Below are 22,326 nucleotides of genomic sequence, written 5' to 3'. Positions count from 1 at the left end.
TGAAATATTTGATGTAAAATGTCAAAAATAGGGGAAAAAGCAGCGTGGACTGGGGACCACAGCGGTTATCGCTAGGAAAGAAAAAAATATAATGAGGTACAGTATTTTTTATTCTTTTTTTTTTTTTTCTTTCCAACTTTAACTACAGCCCACGCTGTACTGTGGCGCTTAAAAGTTGAAACAGATGGTACCAAGAAGAAACCTCACAGCGTACCAAACCGATCTTAATGTCAACTTGAAATGGCCTCAGATTCTTCTCTTTTTGTTCTTTCAAAGTGAAAGATTGCAATTTAGAGCTTAAAAAAAGGTGCAAAATGATTGGTGGTTAGATAGGATACATGCAATACCGATGCTGTGTGGCGTGCTTAAGATGTGAGCGGAGGTCCATGTCGCTATAGAGTTGAGCCAGCAATAAATGTGTGCTAGCGTAGCAAAAAATAGAGCAAAAAGAAGAAAAAAAACAACCCTCAAAAAATAACTACAGTTGACCACCAGCTGTCAGAAAACTGCAACACACCGACCACGAGTCTCACATCATTGCAAGGTAACACTCAGACAGCAGAAAAAATGTTCCGCTTTCCCCCCCAGATGCATTATTTGTCAATTTGTTAATTGAAGCCTTACACAGTGCCGAGACATTCTTGCCAACACAAGTCTTTCTATCCTGGGAATAAGTCTTTAATTACATGTTCCTTTTCAGCAGCTGTCTGTACGTATTGTATGCTAGCCTTTTGGAGCTGAAAGGCCTGCAGTGGACTCTCATTATTCAGTGCCGGTGACATGTACTGTGGTATTTCAGTGTACAAGCTCTTCGGCGAGCGTCTACTGTTACAGAGAGAGAGGTTAATTAGGTGAAGGTGCCTCTAATTGACTGGCTGGACCGCTCGAGACTCTCAATCAACCCTCCATAAGTGGGTCCGCAGACAGAGTGTGTAGCGTGAATCTATAGTGAGGCGTTGAAAAGGCTCAACGTCACGCTCGCTTTCACCTATTTCAACTCAAAACTTCCCAAATCATACAATGCGTACAGTTGTCCTCAAATGTATCCATACCCTCCCATTAAAGAAGGAAAAGAAACAGCTGTCACTGAAATAGGTTGAAATTGACAAAAGTAATAATACATAAAAATTTAATGAAAATCATGACGTTGCTTTTGAATCGTGGTTCAACAGAAATATTTTTAAAAATATTTGCATGATGGGACCCGTAAACTAATATTTTGTTGAACAACCCTTTGAGCCAATCACTGCAATCAAGTGTTTTCTGTAACTCAGTCAGACTTCTGCACCTGTTGACAGGTGTTCTGGCCCAATGCTCATCAGCAAAGTGCTCGAATTTGTCTGGGACAGTTATTTTTTAAATTTATTATTATTATTCTTTTCCCCCACAATTCAAAAGCAACATCTTATTTCACTGAATAATATTTTTGCAAATTTTTATTTATTATTACTTTTTTCATTTTCTACTTATTTGAGTGACTATTGGTAATTGTAACGTTTCTTTAATGGAAGGTGGACTGTAGGTATCTCTCTTATTTTTTTAAAATAAGAAAACCTGGGTCATTTATTTCTAGAAACGCCAACAAAGTAAAACTGGAGCATGACAAACATAAAATACGAATGTAGTCAATGAGTGGCAACCTGATTGCTGGACCGATCCTTATAAAACTACATAAATAAATTCAAAACGGGAATATAGAGACAAAATATACAGGAAAACAAAGAAATACTAGATAATTGTTTCTATTATTATTTGAGGTAGACGTATGTTATTTTAGGAATATGACGGTTTCTATGTCACTGTATTCAAGAATTCAATCGATAGTACTCTTATTGTGTATAAATATACATTGTCTGCATTTACAACAGCTATATTTAATGTATTCGTCATCCATGAGCGATTAAAGCCACCAGTGACTTCACAAGATTTCTTCTGTTAACGTCATCTAAACCAATCAGCTGTTAGATCAGGCAAGAGCCAGGCATTTCCCATCACGCCTCGAGGTTGTCCCACCGGAGCAGTGCAACTGTGACTCCAGCTGGCCCGACCTTGTGAGTTTATCGCTGCCTACGTTTGCATGCCATCAGAGCCAAGTCAAGACTGAGCTGTGTCTCAGAACGACAGCGGTATGCCTGTGCTGTAGGCTCATCGTGGGGCAACTAATGGAGGATGTGTTAAAAAAAACGAGGCTCCACATTGGTTTCGATCAAGTCAAGCTCTACTTCATTTGACCTGATTATCAGCAGACGTCAAAAAAATGACATCCCCTTCCTGTGATGAATGGGTTTATTTTGTTTTCAGGCCGAATCGGTCACAAGAACACTTTTGATTCATATTCAAGCTTTGCTACAGTGAGAAGGCTTTGCTGAGAAGAAAAAGACACAAAACAAAGGATTTGAAAAGGATATGTTCATTAAAGTCAGAGCATCGTATAGAAAAAATATTGACAGGAAAATGCTGCAGGAACCAATATATATTTCACACAGCAAAATATTCCAAGGAAGCCACGAGGCGACGGTGAATAGACCCCGAATGGACTTATCTAAAATGAGCTGACTTTATTTGTTACCTGAAAGTAAATTTATGTACTTCAGCTGGAACCAACAAACAGGCTTCAGGCTCATGCTGCATCCACTTTATGCATTAAAATTCTGTCATTTACATTCACAATCCTTAGCTCTTGTCAGACTGCACAGCAGGAACAGAAACTGGTTATTGGCATAAAGCTGTTTAAGCTATCACATTTCCACGTGTTACTCAGGTGGACAAAGGTGTGAACAAAGATGTTAGTTTGAAAAATTGCAGAAGAGAAGCGACAATTTTCACAATATAATCGCAATGATGTCATATTATGTTTGGTTTTGTTTACCTGCAATTAAAGGCATAAAAATCCTGTGATGTTTCTGAAATGTTTAATGAAGTTAAACTTACTTTAGGAAAAAAATAGAAAGAAGTGCTAAGAAGTCCTTCTCTGCATGCAGCTCACAGCTGGACATTGTTTTCATGCAGAGAAATAGACTAAACCCCTCTAGCTAGATGATCTTTGGAGACTACCGTCTCAAGGAAAGAATGACAAGACAAGTCGTTTGTTCAAACAGCTTGAAGCTATATTTACTTTCCCTGCCAAAGCAGCGAAAACTAAGTTTTATTTTTTAATGCAGAGAAAGGTCTGACCACCAGTGGCCTCATCCATTAAGTTCTGCATAAGTACATGTGCTGTAGCTGCTACATGCATGTCTCAATTTTCAAGGTAATTGTTACGGATACTCTAATCCCCAGATGGTCTGAAAACAAAGATTCTTTACTTCTTCTTTTTTTATTATTATTATTTTTTAGATTTTAACAGAATTTCAGAATTTTTTAAACAGAAAATCAGACTTAAAGTGTATGTCTAGCCACTGGTGTTATGCAAATAGTTGGAGCAGCTTAATTCAACATTCCGGGTCAACTTTTTCACCTCACTGCAAAACTCTGGAGGGATACTTCAAGCTTTATGTAATCTGGTTATTTTTACAGTATTTATTTATCTAGTTTCAACAGTGCACATCAAGAGAGATGGATTAAAATGCACTTATTGTCAGATTATCTCTACACCTGTCAGACTGCACCACCTTCAGTACAGGACTATAACTTGCAGACCTGCAGGTGCAGATGTCCCAATGTTGCAAAAGGCAAAGAAAGTACCACAGCTTTAGTGCTTATCCCACCTGCGGACAATCAAAGTAGCAGCTGAATTGTTTCCCCTCTTTAATAACTCCTGCGGATTCGTTTTTGGAGGTTTTACATTCACCACCTACTGCAATAAAATCAAACTTGAGCATCAGCCGGTGTCATGTCAGGTTGTGACTGTAAAACATTAATTTACAGCAGATAAACTACGACTGCATGACTTGACAGGGTTTTACAAGCCTGATCATTGGCTAGTTTTGTACTGTAACACACATTCAAGAGCTTTTTTTTGGTTTGTTTTATCATTCAGCATGATAAGATAAACGGTGTCCATCATAAGACACCAATCACTGAAACCACAACAAAAATATTAGTTTGTTTGTCGGCTATCAAGATATCGACTGATTCTAACATGTTGAACAGTTCAGAACTGACTCAGGAATGGTTTTAACTATTTTCCCATCTCATCGAAACCTCTTTAAAACACAATGACTACCCAAAGTGTGTCCCAATCATAGGTTCTGTATAAACGATGAATGTAGCAGGCCAGACTAAACCCCGTCAAACTTTCACATTGTCTTCTTCCAATTAGCAGTCCACGCGATGCTCAAACACTGCACATTTTCTCTAAAGTTCAATATTTCCAAAAAGTTGTGCAAGTGTGTAAAATAGTATGGCGGGTGAAGACATGCATAAAACATCAAGGCATTGCTTCTCTTGCAATCAGGACTCCGCATGACATCATTACCCCACAACAGCGCTGTCTTTGTGTGTTTGACAATTTCGTCTTTGTTGAGAAAGAGGGTTATCTTTATCACTGTGTATTAGACTATGAAGAGCTTAAGCCATTATTTAAAAAGTTGGGCACACTTTGCCAGTTCTCATAGTTACAGTTTTAAGTACATCATTTAAAAAGTTGTAGAAATTTGTGAAGACTTAACTTTTTGAAAATGCAACGCTTTGTGAGCACAATAGTTTGTCTTGTGACAATACAAATTGCTTTCTTTTGAAGGGGAAATAGCTTTTGGATGTGGAAAACCAACACCAAAGTACATAATAAAAGCAAGGCAAAAACTAAAGCATTGTGAAAAGTAAGTAGAGGTTGTTGTGGCAAATCCTGTTTTTACTTTTTTTTGAAAGATTCAAGGACATCTTACCTGTACGAAACCAATCATGCAGTTTGTTCAACTCGTGATTCACTGCAGTGGATTGAGTTGCGTCATCGGCGTATTAAAATAAAGTCAGAAATCTACTACACTGGTGTTGGATATTTTTGTGTGTCTGAGTGCAAAGCGTTATAAATGGTATAGAGGGTTATGAAATCACCCTGGCCAATGTAATACTCCAGAACACGCTAGCTGACTTTAACTCCAAGTACAGTCTGGGCAGGGGAGTATATTGTAGCTTATTGCACCGGGTCTGAAAAGCAGCAGAAGTGACTTAAACCTAATGGTTAACCTTCTCTCGGCTAACCAGCAGGGGGCAACTCCTTTGCTTGCAAATACAAATCTGATTAAACAGAAGTCTTTGTTGATTTGTTCCCTCAGTAAATGTCTCACTGATTCATGTATGGTCTGAATGGGTAGTTTAAAGACTTTTTGAATATATCATGTTGTTTAGTTTGCAAATTCATTTCCCATTTAAAGAAAAACAGATGACAACACACTGTTCGTTTTAGGGTGGGGTTACTCTGTGATTGACCAAAAGGCTGTGCATCATGTCCTTGTGTCCTCAGTCCAAACCATCCCTCTCTGGTTATGTCTATTTTCCAAAAGATGGCAGCAAACCAAAAGGTGACATCATGGTTGCTATGTTTGGTTTTGTTATATACAGTTACCGTTGAGGTTGAGACCTAATGTATCAGTGCGGGACGATACTATCCTGGAGCAAACTACTGAATAAATCACAGCTATATGATGACATTTGAAGTCAAATATTCACCAACAATGCCAGAACTTACTCAGACTATGTTGCATATTTTCTTCCTTTTGGCCTGTGCATTAAAACCTCTCTACTTTTTTTACTTCTCTCCAACATAAACCAGGACAACAACCCGGAGTATTTATTTATCATCATATGTTTTTATTGACATTTGTTAGCAGGGGTTCAGGAGGAAAATTTTTTCATAGACTCCGCTACCACGATCCAACGATTTTTCACCGAATGTTTGCATTGAACTGTGTTTGATGTTTCATAAGCTCTTTTCATGTGGACACTAATGAGCTACATTAATGATGTAACCGATTGCTTGCTTCTCGTTTGACGTCTGAGGCACTCTGGGACAAGTTTCAACAGATACAAAGGCTGAACACATCAGATGCATTTCTCTGTAGACGTTCAGCTGGAGCACATGGACACATGTTGAAACTGTTGTGCGTAACAGAGTCAAAAAGTCCATGTTTGTGTCATTGGAAAGAACTCACGTGAACATGAATGTCCAAAAGAGGCTAATGTGTTAACTTTAGACAACACACACCAAACTTATTATTAAAAATAGTACAAGTTAAGTAGGTCTAGCCAAGATGGATCCTATTTTTGTTTGTCCCTAATCACATTCTAACTTCAGCGAGGTGACATGAGGCTGGTGCACCTGGCTAATGTTATCATAAAATTCAGTTTAGTGTCAGCACGCAGCATATTTACTGACTATGCAAAATTCACCTGTCATGGGATCTCGGGGTTAAAGCATGAAATCCGTTGCGGGTCTCCCCTGACATTTACATGTATTTCACCATTAAATGCGCATAACCATTTGCATAACTCTAAAATGACAACTAAAGTAGACACAGTACACAACGCACTAATCATCTCACCAGCCTCTGATTACATAAACCCCATAATCAACCACTGTTAGGTCTAAACTTCTCGCATTTAAATATACAGAAACAAAAAAATCCTTTCATGAGTAGTTTTGAATCCTGCAATTCCCAGTAAATGAGACTTCAAGACACAATTGCTCACATACTAGCAGAAAGAAAAGATTAAAAGAAAAAAAATCTGATCTTATCGTTCTGGTCCTCACAACTTTGATTGGCTCCCTTCTGCTCTCGGAATGCAATTTCAGATCCTCTCCTTGGTATGAAAGCTTAATGGTGCTGCTCATTGCACATTTCAGTGATGACTTTGCTATATAAAGCAGATGTTCCAAGGCGCCAATCTCTCACCGACCTGCCTTGTAATTACAGACATGCAACAACAACACGTGCACTTCACGCAATCTGCAGGCCGTTACTTCACTCCATCATTCTCTTTAAGTAATTTACTTCCTTCGCAAATTGACTCAGCGACGCTGTTGTGCAGTTGTTAGCAAAAAAATGTGTCACTGCTAACGCTGCCGGCAAAGCAATGAGCGGGGATTGTGCGTGTTGTCACAAGCTAGTGAAGAACTTCAGCGGAATAAATGTTCTTTATGCTCCGCTTTGACCTTAACTGGATGTTTTGTATGCACATCAGGTTTTTGTTAATCATCCTGTCTGGGGCAAAGTTATCAACAGACAAATTAAAAGACAGGACCAGCATCAGATATAACTGCTGTTTATATCTCAGTAACAAATACAAATAGAGGCTTAGTTAAAGGAGGATCTCCTCAGACGCCAAACAGTGGTGGAGTGGAAACATGACTGGAAAGACTCATTTATCTTTGCGCGATGCTGCTGAATGTAAACAAAGCACTGACTTCATTTCAGACACTTTGAAATGCCAGAATGCCGCTTTGTTTTTATTTGCTTCACAACAAGAAGCCTATGTCCTTTTCAGATATAATTGTAGAAAAAGTGCTCTGAATAGAGTTTACATATGACTTCATTTTACGGGGCGGCTGTGGCTCCGGTGGTAGAGTGAGTTGGTCAATGATCAGAAGGTCGGCGGTTCGATTCCGCCCTATAACCTGTGTCATGGTCATTGTGTCCAAGACACTTCACCCACCTTGCCTGGTGTGAATGCATGTGAATGGACTGTTTGAGGTGATGGTCGGAGGGGCCGTAGGGGCCTCTGTCAGTCTGCCCCAGGGCAGCTGTAACTACCACCACCGGAACAAATGTGTGTGAATGAATAATTGACACTGTAATACTAGATAACTAGCAAAAGTACAAAAAATATGAGACAGATCTGCTCGTTTGCTTGAGAATTGAGGTTAAAATAAGTGGTAAAAAAGCACTAATCACATTTTAATAAGCTTCCCTGTCATAATTAATATCATTCTGATTAATCAGTGTGTTTCTGTGACGTCCTGTTCAGACTGCAGAGGAACAGTTCATCCTAAAGGTGACGTCTGAGCCTGTCAGTTGCTGAATTTGTAGTTTAATGCAGACAGAAGACATGTTTTTCTGTAAATACACTCATTTTCTGTAACGCCCTTGGTATAAAATACATTTAATTACATATAAACAGTGATGTGAGAAGGCGTAAAGCCAGCTCCATCCGGTGAATAAAGTCTGTTCAGGTCAGTCGTCCTCCTCCTCAGAGGAAGAGCGCATCATGGTTGTCACAGTAAAGTGTTATGTGTCTTTGAGTGCCTAGAAAAGCGCTATATGAATCTGATCAATTATTATTATCATTATTTAAAACGCTATATACCAAGCATACACTGGTCAGCCACAACATTAAAACCAGCTGCCTAATGTCAGGCAGGTCACCCTCACGCTGCCAAAACCGCTCTGATACATACCAAGCTGTGACACACTGTGTGTTTGGACACCTGTCCAGCCATCAGCCTTGGGAGGTCATGCCCCTGTAGCCAGTTCTACTGTTGTGCTTCTTTGGACCACTTTGTGCAGGAACTAACCACCGCATACCAAAACCACCCCACAAGACCTTTTGCGGACGCTCTGTCACAATTCGGCCTCTGGCAAAGTCGCTCGGATCCTTACAGTCGCCCATTTTTCCCCCGCTTTTAACACATCAGCTTGGAGAACTGACTGTTCACTCGCCACCTACTACATCCAAACTCTTGACATGTGCCACTGTAATGAGATAATCAATATTATTCACTTCATCTGTCAGCGCTGCTAATGTTGCGGCTGATTAGTGCACAGACCAAGAGCACTTGGAGACCGCAGCCCTCCACTGATTTCAATGCCTTTTTTTTTTTTGCAATTTTGAAGAATGGGATCTGGATCCAACAAAATTTAATAGGTTGGGTTTTTTTTTTTTTTGGCCATGATCTGCATCTTCAACAAGCTTCAAGAAGTTCAATTAGGTTGTTTTTGAATAATCTTGCTAACAAACAAACAGGTAGACAAATGGTGTTCGTCACCTTGATGGAGTGATAAACAAAACAAATATTTTATTTGTTTTGATGAGGTTAGTTTCATTAGTATTACAGTTTTTGAAGAATTCTCATATACTAAATTATTGTGGCCAATATAATTATAACCCACGACTTTCTTTTTAAATGATTTTGGAACATGAATAAGGTTGACTGTCTGTCAATTAGTTAGTTAAACCAGAATCAAAAATTAATTTAAATCAAGCATCTAGAAGTTTGTTAATCCACCACGAGGCCACAAATGACTCCTCAGCTACACCTAACACTACCTGAAGATTGAAGGCCACAAGTGTGTGATTATTTTTAGGAAAGTGCACCTTGGTAAGAGAAAAAACACACACAAAAAACCCCCAACAAACCCACAGCTACATGAGTTTAAAGCACACTCATTGAAATGTCACTCCACAATCACACATTATGCTCCTACAACCTGTGATTGCCTCAGAGCTCCACAGCATTGTGCGCATCTTACTATTTTTAGGCCTGAAATAGACATTCAAGGAGAGATGTGTGCGCTTGAGTGTGTGTTCAAGAGAGACGGCAAGAGAGCCTGAGAATTTGGAGATGCTTCATCGGTGTGGTGGGGGGTTGGGGGGGAGGTGGATCTTATGTGCTCGCAGATTCATCCCTTTGAGACTAAAATGTTTCACAGGTCTTAGCAGGCTGCCTTGGGTCTTGGTAGTTCTATTTTTTTTTTTTAACGTTTTTGTTTTTTTTTTTTTTTTTTTGTGATGTTATCAGCAGCAGAGCCTACTTGTTTGGTGTAAATTCTGAAATAAAGAGTTGATCTATTACAGCTTGAGCATCATTATGTTAGCACTAAAACTGAACTGGTGTTTCTCCTAGCAAAGCTTTTGGAGTGTGTAACTGCCACATTAGCGCCGGGCTTGTCACCATGAGCATTCATCGAGCGTTGTCCTTGAGTTTACAAGTATCTGGAGTTCAAAACTGAATGGCCAGTTTAGAATAGAAGAGTCAAAGTCATACAAACTAGTGAAAGCCAGATGAAGGTGCATAGCAGTGTTACAAAAAAAGAAGGCTGGTTATAGTGACAGCAAGCACTGTTTTGATTCACTGAACTAAAGCCAGGTACCAAACAGACCAAATGAGCGACTGGCTGGTTAGCATAGTGGAGCAGTGAGCAGCTGAAAAGCCAACATCTTACTCAGGAGTTGGAGGAGATCAAACAGAGATGAGAGGAGAGAGAAAAATTTAATTTACATTTGCTGAGTGGGTAGAAATACAAATGTCTCTCTGCTGTGATTGTACAGTTATACCAATGTGGTGTTTAGGAAAGAGCTGCAGCATTTATTAAACAATTTGTTGTCAACTGCTACATTATTCGACAACTATAAAATAGGTTTATATTTTCAGACTCGTGCTTCTTAAAGTTAAATATTTGGTGGTTAGCACCGTGGCCTCACAGCAGGAAGGTCGCCAGTTCACGTCCCGGTGAGGACACCTTCTCTCTAACTGGTGATTCGAAATTGTTCAAAGGTGTGAATGTGAGTGTGCTTGGTTGTCTGGCTCTAAGTGTAGCCCTGTGATAGACTGGTGACCTGTCCAGGGCCCCCCCATGACCCTAGTGAGGATTAAGCGGTGCATAGATAATGGATGGATGGTTCCATTACTCCTCTATGACAATCAAGTGAATATCTTTAGGTTGCGGACAAAATGAGACATTTGAGGATGACACCTTGGGCTTCAGGCAGCACTGATTAAGGTTTTTCATCATTTTTCTGACATCTCATTGAGCAAACAACTAATTGATTCATTGAGCAAATTACAGACAGAATAATCCACAATGAAAACAATCAATAGCTGCAGCAGTCCGCTGCCTTTCCCCGAATGGGCAAAAGTCAATATACGCATCTTTAAAAACAGATCAAAGATTTTCCTCCATGCCGAGATGTGTTTTTCTGAATCATCTTTGCAAGACAGAATTATTTTTTCAAAAGAAGTTGATAAGAAGCAACGTCCAGAGACTCTTCCTGTATCAGTTTTTTAAAAGGTCGTCGAGTTAAACCCTTTAAATCACGAGGTGCACAGTCTTGCATGGTAAAGTTACAGAACATATACTATATCCTGCCACACCGGCCACAGATAAATACTCTTACTGAAGTGTGAAATTAAAACACGGCCGCCGTATTATCTGTCCGCACCTACAAATGGTGCCACCGTTGTTCAGTCAAGCCACTATCATAAGACGGTAATTCAAATCCTTCCCCTCTATTTGCTTTTTGTACAGAAATATTTATTTGGCGGTGGGGCAAATATTGATTTATGCTAAGAGAATTTCTGTCAGCAAACATATGGACGCTCGCAAACATCCTCGCAAATCATGAAAATAATCCGCAAATCCGACTCTGTCAAACCGTTTCCTCCTTAAAGCTCGAGTGGACGTTCCTTGAGAAAAGCTTAAAAAATGATAAATTTGTTCCAAGGCCAGCCGCTCAAGGGAGATGGTGCTTAATGATAATTTATAGGTTAATACGAGTTTTGCAGCTGCACTGGTTGCTCATTAGATGGACTTTAACTGAAAGGCGAGTAAACAGAAAACATCTTTCAGCCTCTATCTAATTATTGATTCTACAAGCAAAGGGCCCAAATATCAACAGCGTGATAACTGCCCAATCTAGTGCGAATCGGCACGTTGGCATTGTCGTTTCACACTGTTATTAAAATGGACGATTCAATAAGGGGGAAACACTATTATGCGGCGTCTTGATTACACTCAGACACAACTGATGTTGAGGTTGCGCTGGTTTAATCGTGTAGCTTTTCATGCTCGCACACAGTGAGGATAATCGCTCCGGATCCTCTGCTGACCGTTAGACTTTTTGGGAGACACGGAGGTAATTATTAACTTCACTAATATTTTTCTCAGAGAACAGCGGATCAAATCAAAAAAATTACACTTAAAGATTTCCCACATTTCTCCACAAGACACTACTTGGCAGCGCTCTATATTCAAAGATTTAAGCGGAGGGTGAAAGCACAAAAGCTGAGGAACAAATTGCCCTTCAGCATTCTGTTAGATTCTACTGTAGATTATCTGGCTATACTCCCTACTACAATGAGTCTGTCTGTTAACTAAAAAAACAGATTCAACACATTAATAATGAAATTATTCCATAAACCTGCTATCAAGTGCAAACAGTTCTTATCCAGACAGGAAAGGAGCAGCATGAAAAGGACGGAGCTAGTTTCCGTTATTTAACAGTGACGAGAAAAAGGAGAGATAAGCAGAGGGAAGGAACGCGAGATGGAAAGGATGAGCGGTGCGTCCGTAGTTTTTCATATTCATATCAAGTTCGCCTTCCATTAATTTCGAGACTATTGGTGTTGCCTCATGGAGATAACTTATATGCAATCATCTTCTCCCTTCATGCTTCAGTGGAGACCTGGACGCAGACTTGTACTACAGCTGCCAGCCACAGCGGTTAGTCAAGCCCTACTACGACCTATGCAGCTACAAGCTTTCGGCTATAAATTTACAACACCTCAAGACTGAGCTGATGAAATGTTGTATTCTCAATTTGCAGCTCACAGCATGCAACGAGTTCTTCCGAAAGTAAAAGAAAAATCTACAGCAAATCTGGTTCTTTACTCACTCTTTTGACGGTTTTATTGTCTTTTTTTTTAATGAAATTGGCTGGAAGTGACTACCATCAACCGACCTGGTGATATTTTTACAGATGTGTCCAGCAGAGCCCTATAATTTGAGCCAAACATGAAAATCACATGCTTAAACCTACTGATGGACATTTTTAAAGGTCAGGAAAGGAAGCAGAATAACTTTCTAGTGCATATATCAGTCAATAAGAGCACACCATGTAGTTTATGTATTTTCAGTCTATTAAGTTGTACATAAATTATATACAGCACGCACAGCAAATTTGAAAGGTGAAATAGCAAAAAAAAAACGTGTTAAAACAATATTGAGGATGTTTTGTGCCAGGATAAGAGCAACATCCTCCTTCTGTAGCCACTTGTAAACTTTTGCACTTCGGTGCATCAACTTCCGTGGCAAAGTTACCTTTTATTTTCTCCATCTCCTCTGATTAATTTCTTCGTTACTCCCCCGTGGTTGCTCTTTTCTGCTTATTTCATTTCCCTGTCTCTGCAGCCTTGATCATTTCTACCTGATACAGAGCACAGGCAGCCATTAGTGTTTGCTCCCCTCTTGTTTCTTTTCTTTTTTTTTTTTTTTAGCAGGGCTCCTCTCTGTTACTTCTTTATTTCCCAAAGCAATGGAGGATCTGTCTCTCTCACCGGCCCTGGACAGAATACTGCAGAGCGTTGCAATTTCACGCACCCACGACAGATAAATCTTTCTGCTTGGCTAGCCATGAATCGTCTACAGGCTGTGTGGCCACACAGTATGGCACTGTTGCACCTGATGTTAGAGTGGGTGCACCCTTTGAAACTTGAGATGCACCTGTGTTGCTTGGAAGCTTCTCTGTTTTTTTTTTTTTTTTAGTTTTGTGCCACCAAGGTTGCAATTAAAGAAAATGAAAGGGCCAAGTTAGAAAATTCAGATGTTATTTTGGTAAATATGCATCAAATTACCCGTTTAACTAAAGTACATGTGAATCTAATATGGAGAGAATTCAGTTCAAGATGCCAGCAATTAGGTGCATGCAATCAAATACAAACTAAACAATCAATAAAATATCATACCAGATTTTTTTCTGACTTTACCACCATGTAACTCTCATACAATATGCAAACACATACACACCATCTCCCTCTACTGTGAGGACATATCTTTAACCTTCAATAAATAAACCTTTAGTTTCTTTTCAAGCAGGCTTTCAAACCTCTTCCATACACCTCAATCATCAGATGCTATCCCACTGAGCGTGCCATGACAATGGGCTGCCTATGGAGCAGGACACAGGCAGAATATCAATGGAGTCTGGCTGGCCCGAGCCACGCTACTCTTCATCTCTCATTTCCCAAATGTGCGCCTCTGGAAAAAACAGGCCCAACCCTAGACTGATGAAGACATCCTGCAGCAATGCTTTTTAAATATTCCCTGCACACTGCCAGGGCACTATCCAAACCTGTAGCTGTTGGAAACTGTAGTACAGACAACATAAGATAACAGGGGAGGATGGGAGAAAGCGGCTTGCCTTGGTGCTCACTGTAAGCATCAATATGCACATACTCTACGATACTGTATCACTTGATTTCACATCGCTGGCTGAATCCAGGTAGATGAATTCCTACCGATCTCCAGCTACCTTTTGGCACAAATAAAGTCAAATTAAGGCATGTGTGAGACTTGGGAAATAAGTGTGTGCTGTGGGAGCTCTAAAAACCTTCAGTACAACCACACTGACCTGAGCAGCATCCCTCTAAATACAGAGCCAGGTCTGCCTTTATGCTGTTCGGTTCTAAAATAAACAAAGTACAATGGCTTACACAGCTATATAGATGGACAGACTGCAGTTCAAGGCATGCACTAGGGTATGCTGTAGGCTTCCTGTGCACTCACTTGGAGTCAGGAGTGAATGCACGTGCAGGGATGTAGATTCATTCAGTCTGATGCAGTCTGCTGTGTCATGAAATGATGTGTTTCTTTACAAATTAATGCCATGCTCTTTAATGATTCATTTTGTGTTGTTGTTGTTCATGATGATGCCAAAATCAAAGATGCCCCCTTTGGCTTCCAGCATGAGGTGAGCTAAAAAAATAAAATAAAATAAAATAAAATCATGGCACAATCCAAACCACATGTGTTCTTTGATAGTGGCACTCAGAAGATAAAACCTCCACCTGGATGTGTTTCCCTACATCATTTTGTAAATTCTTCACCTAATCATGTGAATTGAGGCCACAGAAATAAAAAACTGTGAACATTTCTGATGCTCTAATCAGAGTAGGTCGAGGTATTTTCCAACAGCTGTCAGCGCCACCAAACATTTACGCAGTGCCACGGTCTAAAAACACGAATCCCGTAACTATTAATCGTCTCTGAACGTTGGCACATCCCGCAAATTACACCAGCTCTCATGCGTACGGAGCGTTTGGATAACCTGTTCGGCTTGTAAAATATCGTGCTTGGTCCCTGGATGAAGCTGCACAACGTGCAGCGTGAGAGATAACCATCCAGTAGCTCGTTTTCGGTGAAATTAGGAACACGATGGCACCTGCGCGTAACAGGCTCTCACAGAGGATATCAATAAATCTCCAAACATAAATTGCTGTGTGCTCAGAGTAAATTTCGCTGCCTGGCACAACTTCACACAATTACTCCACAAGCAGCCTTAATAAAAAAAAAAAAAAAAGTCAGCAGTGACTAGAATGATTTTTTTCTTACCTCACGGGCGCACCCGCTGTATTCCAAGTGCACCAAAGGTCATTGCGCAAATTTTCAGAGGACAAGATGCAGGAGTAATGAGAAGTAGGTTAGACTGCACAATGCCTAATCCCGTTCTTAGTGTCCTTCAGACGTCGTCAACCCTCTAATCTTCAAAGCGAGAGGGGTCGGAGCCTCCCGGGCGCTTAGAGACTCCGTTTATAATCTCACCACTTACGCGTGTGGCTCACTTTCTCTGGTGCAGATATCAGGCAAAGTTGCCCATGTTTATTTCAGCAACGCCAAAGACCCCGGCACAAAAAAAGCAGGTTAACGTTTTCCAGCGCAAAAGTAGGAGAGGTCCGGACGGTCCTCAGCGATGTTCAACATTCCTGACAGGTGGCAAGTCCAACCACCCGCCGAAGAGACTCACACATCATGTAGCGTGGATGTGGAAGACGGCCGAAGCCATAAAGCGACTCTCTGGGCAGATTAACCCGTAAGTTGTGCTGGGGATTCATGCGCTTTCTCTTTTCTTGCACTCTGGCGCCACCCAAAGTTGTGCTGTGGCTTCTCCACAGGCAGGGATTCCCAAATGTCAGTGCAGCAGCCTCGTTCCATGAGAGATTTTGAAGAGAAGCGAAGTTATTTTTTTGTTGTTGTTGTATAATTTGGCGCGTAATTGAATCAGTTTAAACTCTCGCATGAATATTAGATCCTGAGCATCTAATGAATCAGATATCAGTAAATTGGAACTAATCCAAATCGTTCTGCAGTCTCGCTGAACGCCCACAATAATGAAGGAAATCGCAAAGTTAATGTTAAAAACCTCCCCAGTGTGCGCCATAACAGCTCTTAATAGTGCTCGTATCCTCCTGCTGGCATCCTCTCTGTCATTTCACACGCTGCTACCCCGCAGCCTCGCAGCTGAGCGCGCTGCTCTGGCCCTCACAGTCACCTCACTGTCACTCATTTGCACCTGCTGTCATTTCCAAAATCAGCTCATGACCATAAAGGCCACTTTACCTCATTTTCAAAGCCAGGTTCGACATCGTTCATCTGTTTCTCCATACTTGTCTGTTCTTTTTTTTTTCTTCTTCTTCATTTTTTCTAATATCTGAACTCATCACCTGTTGAATAAGCATGTTTTGAATGACTGACCCACTCTGTTTTGACTTGGTCAGCCTGAACCTGAGGTCTAGATTCAACCTAGACACTTGTTTTGGAACTAACAGGGGCGACACAAAAACCCAAAGACCATAGCCGAATTCCAGGAATTGTCATCTCCTGTATAGAGGCTATTTCAAACTATGTCAGAATTAGAGTTAAGAAATGACACACAGACATACCTCAGTGTCCTACTTTGCAGTGAATGTCACTAATTATCTGATGTACACTGATTAAAACGTGTAGTTAACATTCTTGGTGTTAGAGTGACCACTGATCAGAATCGTCCAGGAGAGGAGAGGCTGCAGTGTGTTTGAAAAGTTCCGCATAAAACATGTTTCCATAGCTACCTGTTGCTGTATTTATATTTATATTTAATGTGAGAACTTTTTTTATCCATTCGGTAAGGCACTCATGCAAACAATATGCAAATATCCAGCTGTGAAATGGAAAAATCTTTACCAATTGGATCAGATTTTTATTATTAGTATTTGATTATGTCAGTGTGGTTGTGCACGAATGTCCATAGCTCCATCTGGATCCTGCTGCTGTCTGATGCTGCAGGTATTTAATAAACTCAGAGGAAAGACTCCTACAAACAGCTGAAGCAACAAAAAAAAAAAATCAAACTTCAGCTCCTGTTAATGTTTTGCCATTGCCCTATCAGGTGGTCGCGGCTCCCTCGGCCCCTCCTAGGAGGTAACCAGGTGCCTTTATTTCATCACTTTGATATCAAAGTATTTTTGGGAGTCTGCTACAGAAAATGGTGCATTTGGTGTCTCAGCAATGTCAGTTGTAAGACATGGTTACATTTAGGGCAGCTGTGGCTCAGATGGTAGAGCAGGTGGTCTTCCAATCGCAAGGTTGGTGGTTCGATCCCCGGCCCCTCCACAGTCAAAGTGTCCTTGGGCATGATGCTGAACCCGAAGTTGTTGCATGGCAGCTCTGTCACCACTGGTGTGTGTGAATGGGTGTACACTGTAGAGCGCTTTGGATAAAAGTGCTATATAAGTGCAGACCATTTAGCCTCACTTTGTTCATTATGACAAATTTCCATGGTCATTTCTACATTTATTAAAACGTGAAAGCAGAATTTGTGGCAAAGGGAACCTTAAAGGGATTTCAATAAAGTAAAAAGATAAATGTAAGAAAAAAGAAAACAAATGCAATTGTTAATTTAACTCACACAGCAGTGTCGTCACAAGGACACCGAATAATTGATATAAAGAATTAAAGCCAGTGTTGACAAAGCATGAGTTCAATATCAGGACTTGCAGCGCTGAGCGTTTACAATACCCTTGTCACTTTCCAGCTGGTCTGTTTGTTTCTTGTATACAAATAAGCTTTACGTCTGCCTGTTGTGTCGACAATGAGGTGGACAAGAGTTAAACCACATCTGGCACTGCAATATCGCACAGAAAAAAAAAAAAATCTAACTGCCTGTAAATGCTTTATGACATTATACTCGAGCTCATATTTGACTAAGAGGAAACTCCGTTTTGAGCGTGCCATGTTTGAAATTCTGCATTGTATCTATCCATCAAAGAGGATTGAAAAGATCTGTGGCGATTTGCTACTGTCTTCCCCATAAATCTCACTAAGCAGAGAGAAAACACAGTATGAGATGCATTAGATGTAAGTGCTGAATCTGCATGTGGGATTGTATAGAATAAAATGCCTACATGTAAAGTCTTTCCTGAGCTTACGCCGCGCTGATCCCGTGTAAGCTCTGATCTGCAAATTGCAAAACTTCCAACGCGGCGCATGCAAATGCATCAGCATTTTTAATGGTTGTCTTTTTTTACCAACTCTTCCGTTTCTGTCTGAGAGAGAGAGGATCAGTTGTAATCCTAAAAGCTGGATCCTCACTGAAATGCAACCAATTACAGCCGAGGTCAAAACTCACCTGTGCAAGGAAAAAAATAAATAAATAAATCAAAGGAAGGATAAACATTCAATGCAAAAGTAGCAAAAACAAGAGTGGTAAGGACCCGCTCTGGAATCTAATTGTCCAGCCTTGGTGGCCCTTTATGGAGTCAGGAGTGACAGGTAGCTGGCTTGTTAGTATTAACCACAAAGAAATGCAAAATGACTACAAATAGAACACAAAGAGGATGAAAATGACCAGACAGACATACAGACAGACTGCAAAGAGACACAAAACAAGGCTATTTGTTGGATTTGGAGTCATATGAGAGGTAGAAAGTCTGTTTACATGTGTACAGGAGTCTGTTGTTGTACGATCTAACCGTGACTATTTGGAGTTACAAACAGCACACCATGAACCAGGGCTTTTAGCTTTAAGTATTAACACATATTTGCTCATTTTAATTTTAAATCTGCCCTTGTGTGCCCCACTTCAAACCCCATTCTTGAAAAGCAAATAATTTATGTTTTAGTGCCATTTTAAGGTCATGTTCTTCAAATTTCCCATTAATTTTTCATTCATGCTGCTGTGATTTTATGCTACACTCATTACATCAGACTGATCAAATCATTAAACAGCCCATAAGCACCGCCTCTGGTAGTAATTGTATCATCTACACCAATAACATTATAAGTGCCAAAAGGTCAAGGGTCAAATGGCCTCTCGACATTTGGTCAGACCAGTCAGACCTATCTAGCCATAAATATGCATGTAAAGCAGCTTCACATTACAGGAGGACGGTGTTAGGTGTTCAACAACAAGCGTTTTTGATACGCTACATCATGAAGAATGATTTTATCTCCATCATTTCATTTCCAAAGCAACAAAGCTGGTCCTTATCTTCCCTTTTCACAGTCTTTTGTAAACCTTTCTTTAAAATACCAGTATTACGTTTGCCATGTAATGCATCAGGGGGACTTCACAAAGCTGCTTCCTGGAATAACACCGTGTTCCTCCGGTCGGTTCGACAGTACGACAAACCTACAAGTTTCCATTTCGTCTCACTGTTTGTGCAGTGGATTGAAAGGCGACAAATTACATTCTTACCTGGCTGTTTACTGCGGTTGTCAGAGATGTTTGCGAACATTGCCGTCATGAGGATGAATTCCTACATTCTTGACACACGTCCATTTGCTTCTTAGGTCAGGGCTGGAAACAGGTCGACTGATGTGCCTGTGGTCTTCTGTTCACTGGAATCTGCTGTGGATCACTTTTTTAAAAACTGATTTATTGAATTTTACAAATTCAGTAAAACAGTAGAAATTACTTGAGACATTATTCCTTAATTTGAAATAATAAAATGAAACACACAAATCAAATTAACCAATTTCCTGCACAGTATCCTTCACACCAGACTGAACAACTTTTGTAATCTGTAATTAGCAATTAAAACTTCAAGGCTTTTTTCTTCTTCCTTAAATGCAGGCAGTCCTAAAACAACATCTAACATTTACAGAAATCATTTAATGAGTCTGAGAGTCTGTTGCCCAAATGCTAAAACTGTTTAACAGTGTTAGAATTACTGGACCAAAACATCCAACACGATCTTAGTTGTTCTGAAGCTGCTGCATCCGTCGGAAGCATTCAGCTCTTTTTATGTTTACAGAATCTTAAACCGGCCTCTGGGTCAGCCTTGGTTTGAGCGTATCTTTTTTGCAAAACAGATCGTCTTATAGCTGTGAAACTTCTCAAGTACATCAAAAAAAGATGAGTTGTGAGTTCAAAAGCAAATACAGGAAAATATCTGTACAGTACCTCAAGGCCTTGACTACCTTCAGATATTTCGCACTTCACAACAAAGAGCCCTCGACAAATATGCCGTGTGAGTGCCAGAGACCAAAGCACCTGACATGGAATTATTGTAAAAAAAAAAAAGAAATGGTGGAAGCAGAGCAACACTGTCAGACAGGTGAATAACAAACTTTCATCTGAACAAATACGCTGTGGGAGGTGTTTCCTATCCGCGGGAGCCGGGAAGATTCTCATTCGAAATAGCATGAGAGGGAAGCCGAGGAGCGCTTCGGCTCTCTGTGACAGACAGTGTGATTAAAAACGTCTAATCAAAGACGTGCTTGATGTTAAACTACATCTAAAAGATTTGTGAACTTCAGGTGGGAATGTTATTAGGGATTAAAAGCCATATTTGAATCTGAGAAGGGCTTTAAAGCAGCTTATGGTTCTCTACACAAACTAAATGAGTAAGCTCAGCGCCAGTATTGAACATAATTAATCACCCCCGTGGAAGCTGGAGAAACCTTATTATGCAACACAGGCTACTTCTCATGAAAATGGTCCTTCAGGTGTCCTTTATCGATTTTCAGGTAGACCGGAATCATTCGTCCATAAACACTGAGCTTAATCATAATAACTCAATCTGTCTGCTTCACTCAGGAGTTCTGGCCATGACTGCGGAGAGATGTTTAATCTAATTAAAATCCATTTGTGGTTGTCTGACAGATCCATTAGCCAACAGATTTAAAGGATATAGTATTGTTGTTAAAGCACAAACAATAACAGATATTTCAGGGAGAATTAGTGCTAAACGGCTCAACACGCGGCACTCGGCCCAACCGCAAATCTCACAGCGAGCTTCCGATGAATAAAACATGTGGATTATATCAAAGAAATGTTGAGGTTTTTGTCTGTAAGAAGTCACTGTCCTTCCTTGTTATGCAGATAAAGATGTCACATCTGTTTCTTCTTGCACGCGGTAGCATTTCGTGACAGCTTGAATGATTCATAACACTCCTCTGGAGCTGTACAACCATCTGACTTTGAATCCAGAGTGAACTCTGCTCCGATTTACATAAAGCATATTACTGTCGCTCTCATTTTATAACAACTATAGTTTGCCCACATCTTGTACACATTATTTTTTTTGTAAAGTGTGACCTGCTGTTTAAATTCTTATTAAATTAGTTTATGCCTCTACTTTCCATCTTTATTTTTTAATTAATTTTGATGGCTCTAATTATAATTAATATGAATGCAACAACAATTAAATCATTAATTAATCTTAATGACAACACCATTTCTCGTGTGTGTGGTCCTCTGTCAGTGTTAGACAATGAATGCTCATTAGTTCACACATGCAAATAGGAAACAATTCTACAAAGAGTGCTACTTATCCAACTGTAGTTAAATACTGTTGTTTGCCAAACTCATATTACATGTTTTGACCCCGGGGCTGCAGTTAATTTAATTCAAAGTAAGAAAGCAAACATGTTTTTGCCTCATGTTTGAGCTGAAGAAACATCCTCCCTCAATGTGCTGTTCAAAAATTCAGGGGCACGTTCTCATGGGCTGCCTGTAACATTTCATAATTGATAAATATCTTGGACACTGTGAACGTGACACAGATACTGCAGCACAGAACAAAATGTGACACATCGAGTTAATATGCCCAAAGTGAGCACACACTGTGCTTTACTTGTGATCAAAATATTAAACATGTGTTGCCAAATTTGATTTTCTGCCATTAAAAAAGAAAAGAAAAATGTTTTCCTCAAATGTCTGATTTCATTACTTGTGGTGATTCTACCATTTCTGCAGTCTGATAATGAACCTTCCAGGCAGGCAGCCCTCTGCTTGGTATGCATGAAGCAGCCCAAATGTTCAGATGGATTTTGGCATGAGGATCAAATCAAACAAGAGCCCAGCCAATGACAGGTGGTTGCCAATCACGCAGTGTTAGTGGCAGGTGGTAGGACTTTGTAACTTACTGTATGTTCAGAGGCGCATTCCAAATCAGCACTATCCAAGACATGACACCGAAAGTTTCTGTTCACAACTGCAAACAGTAGAACGGCATATGTGGAGTAGTGGGTTTCATTCACCTGAATCCGATTTACAGTATGGATTGCAGGACGTTGCACGAGGTAATAGGTGACACTGAAACCTGTCAATATCCAGCAAAGAATTTCTAATTTCCATATAGGATAACACTCAATTAATGGATTGTAACACACTGTAGTGAAACAGTAAGCATAT

The 22,326-nt window shown here is 40.1% G+C and overlaps 1 protein-coding gene across 1 annotated transcript in view; it reads right to left on the bottom strand.

The window, feature by feature from the left end:
• Positions 1 to 15,404, bottom strand: part of LOC103355668 (protocadherin-15) — a 212,537-nt gene extending 197,133 nt beyond the window's left edge. Inside the window, exon 1 of the mRNA XM_008279539.1 lies at positions 15,264 to 15,404. The gene's annotated coding sequence lies outside the window, so the exon portion shown is untranslated. The remainder of the gene's footprint in view (positions 1 to 15,263) is intronic.
• Between the last annotated feature and the right edge of the window lie 6,922 nt (positions 15,405 to 22,326).

Source organism: Stegastes partitus, unplaced genomic scaffold (assembly GCF_000690725.1).
Source record: "Stegastes partitus isolate 25-593 unplaced genomic scaffold, Stegastes_partitus-1.0.2 Scaffold163, whole genome shotgun sequence".
NCBI classification, from domain to species: domain Eukaryota; kingdom Metazoa; phylum Chordata; class Actinopteri; family Pomacentridae; genus Stegastes; species Stegastes partitus.
The sequence above is the reverse complement of the archived record's forward strand: the minus strand, read 5'-3'. Positions and strand labels throughout refer to the sequence as shown.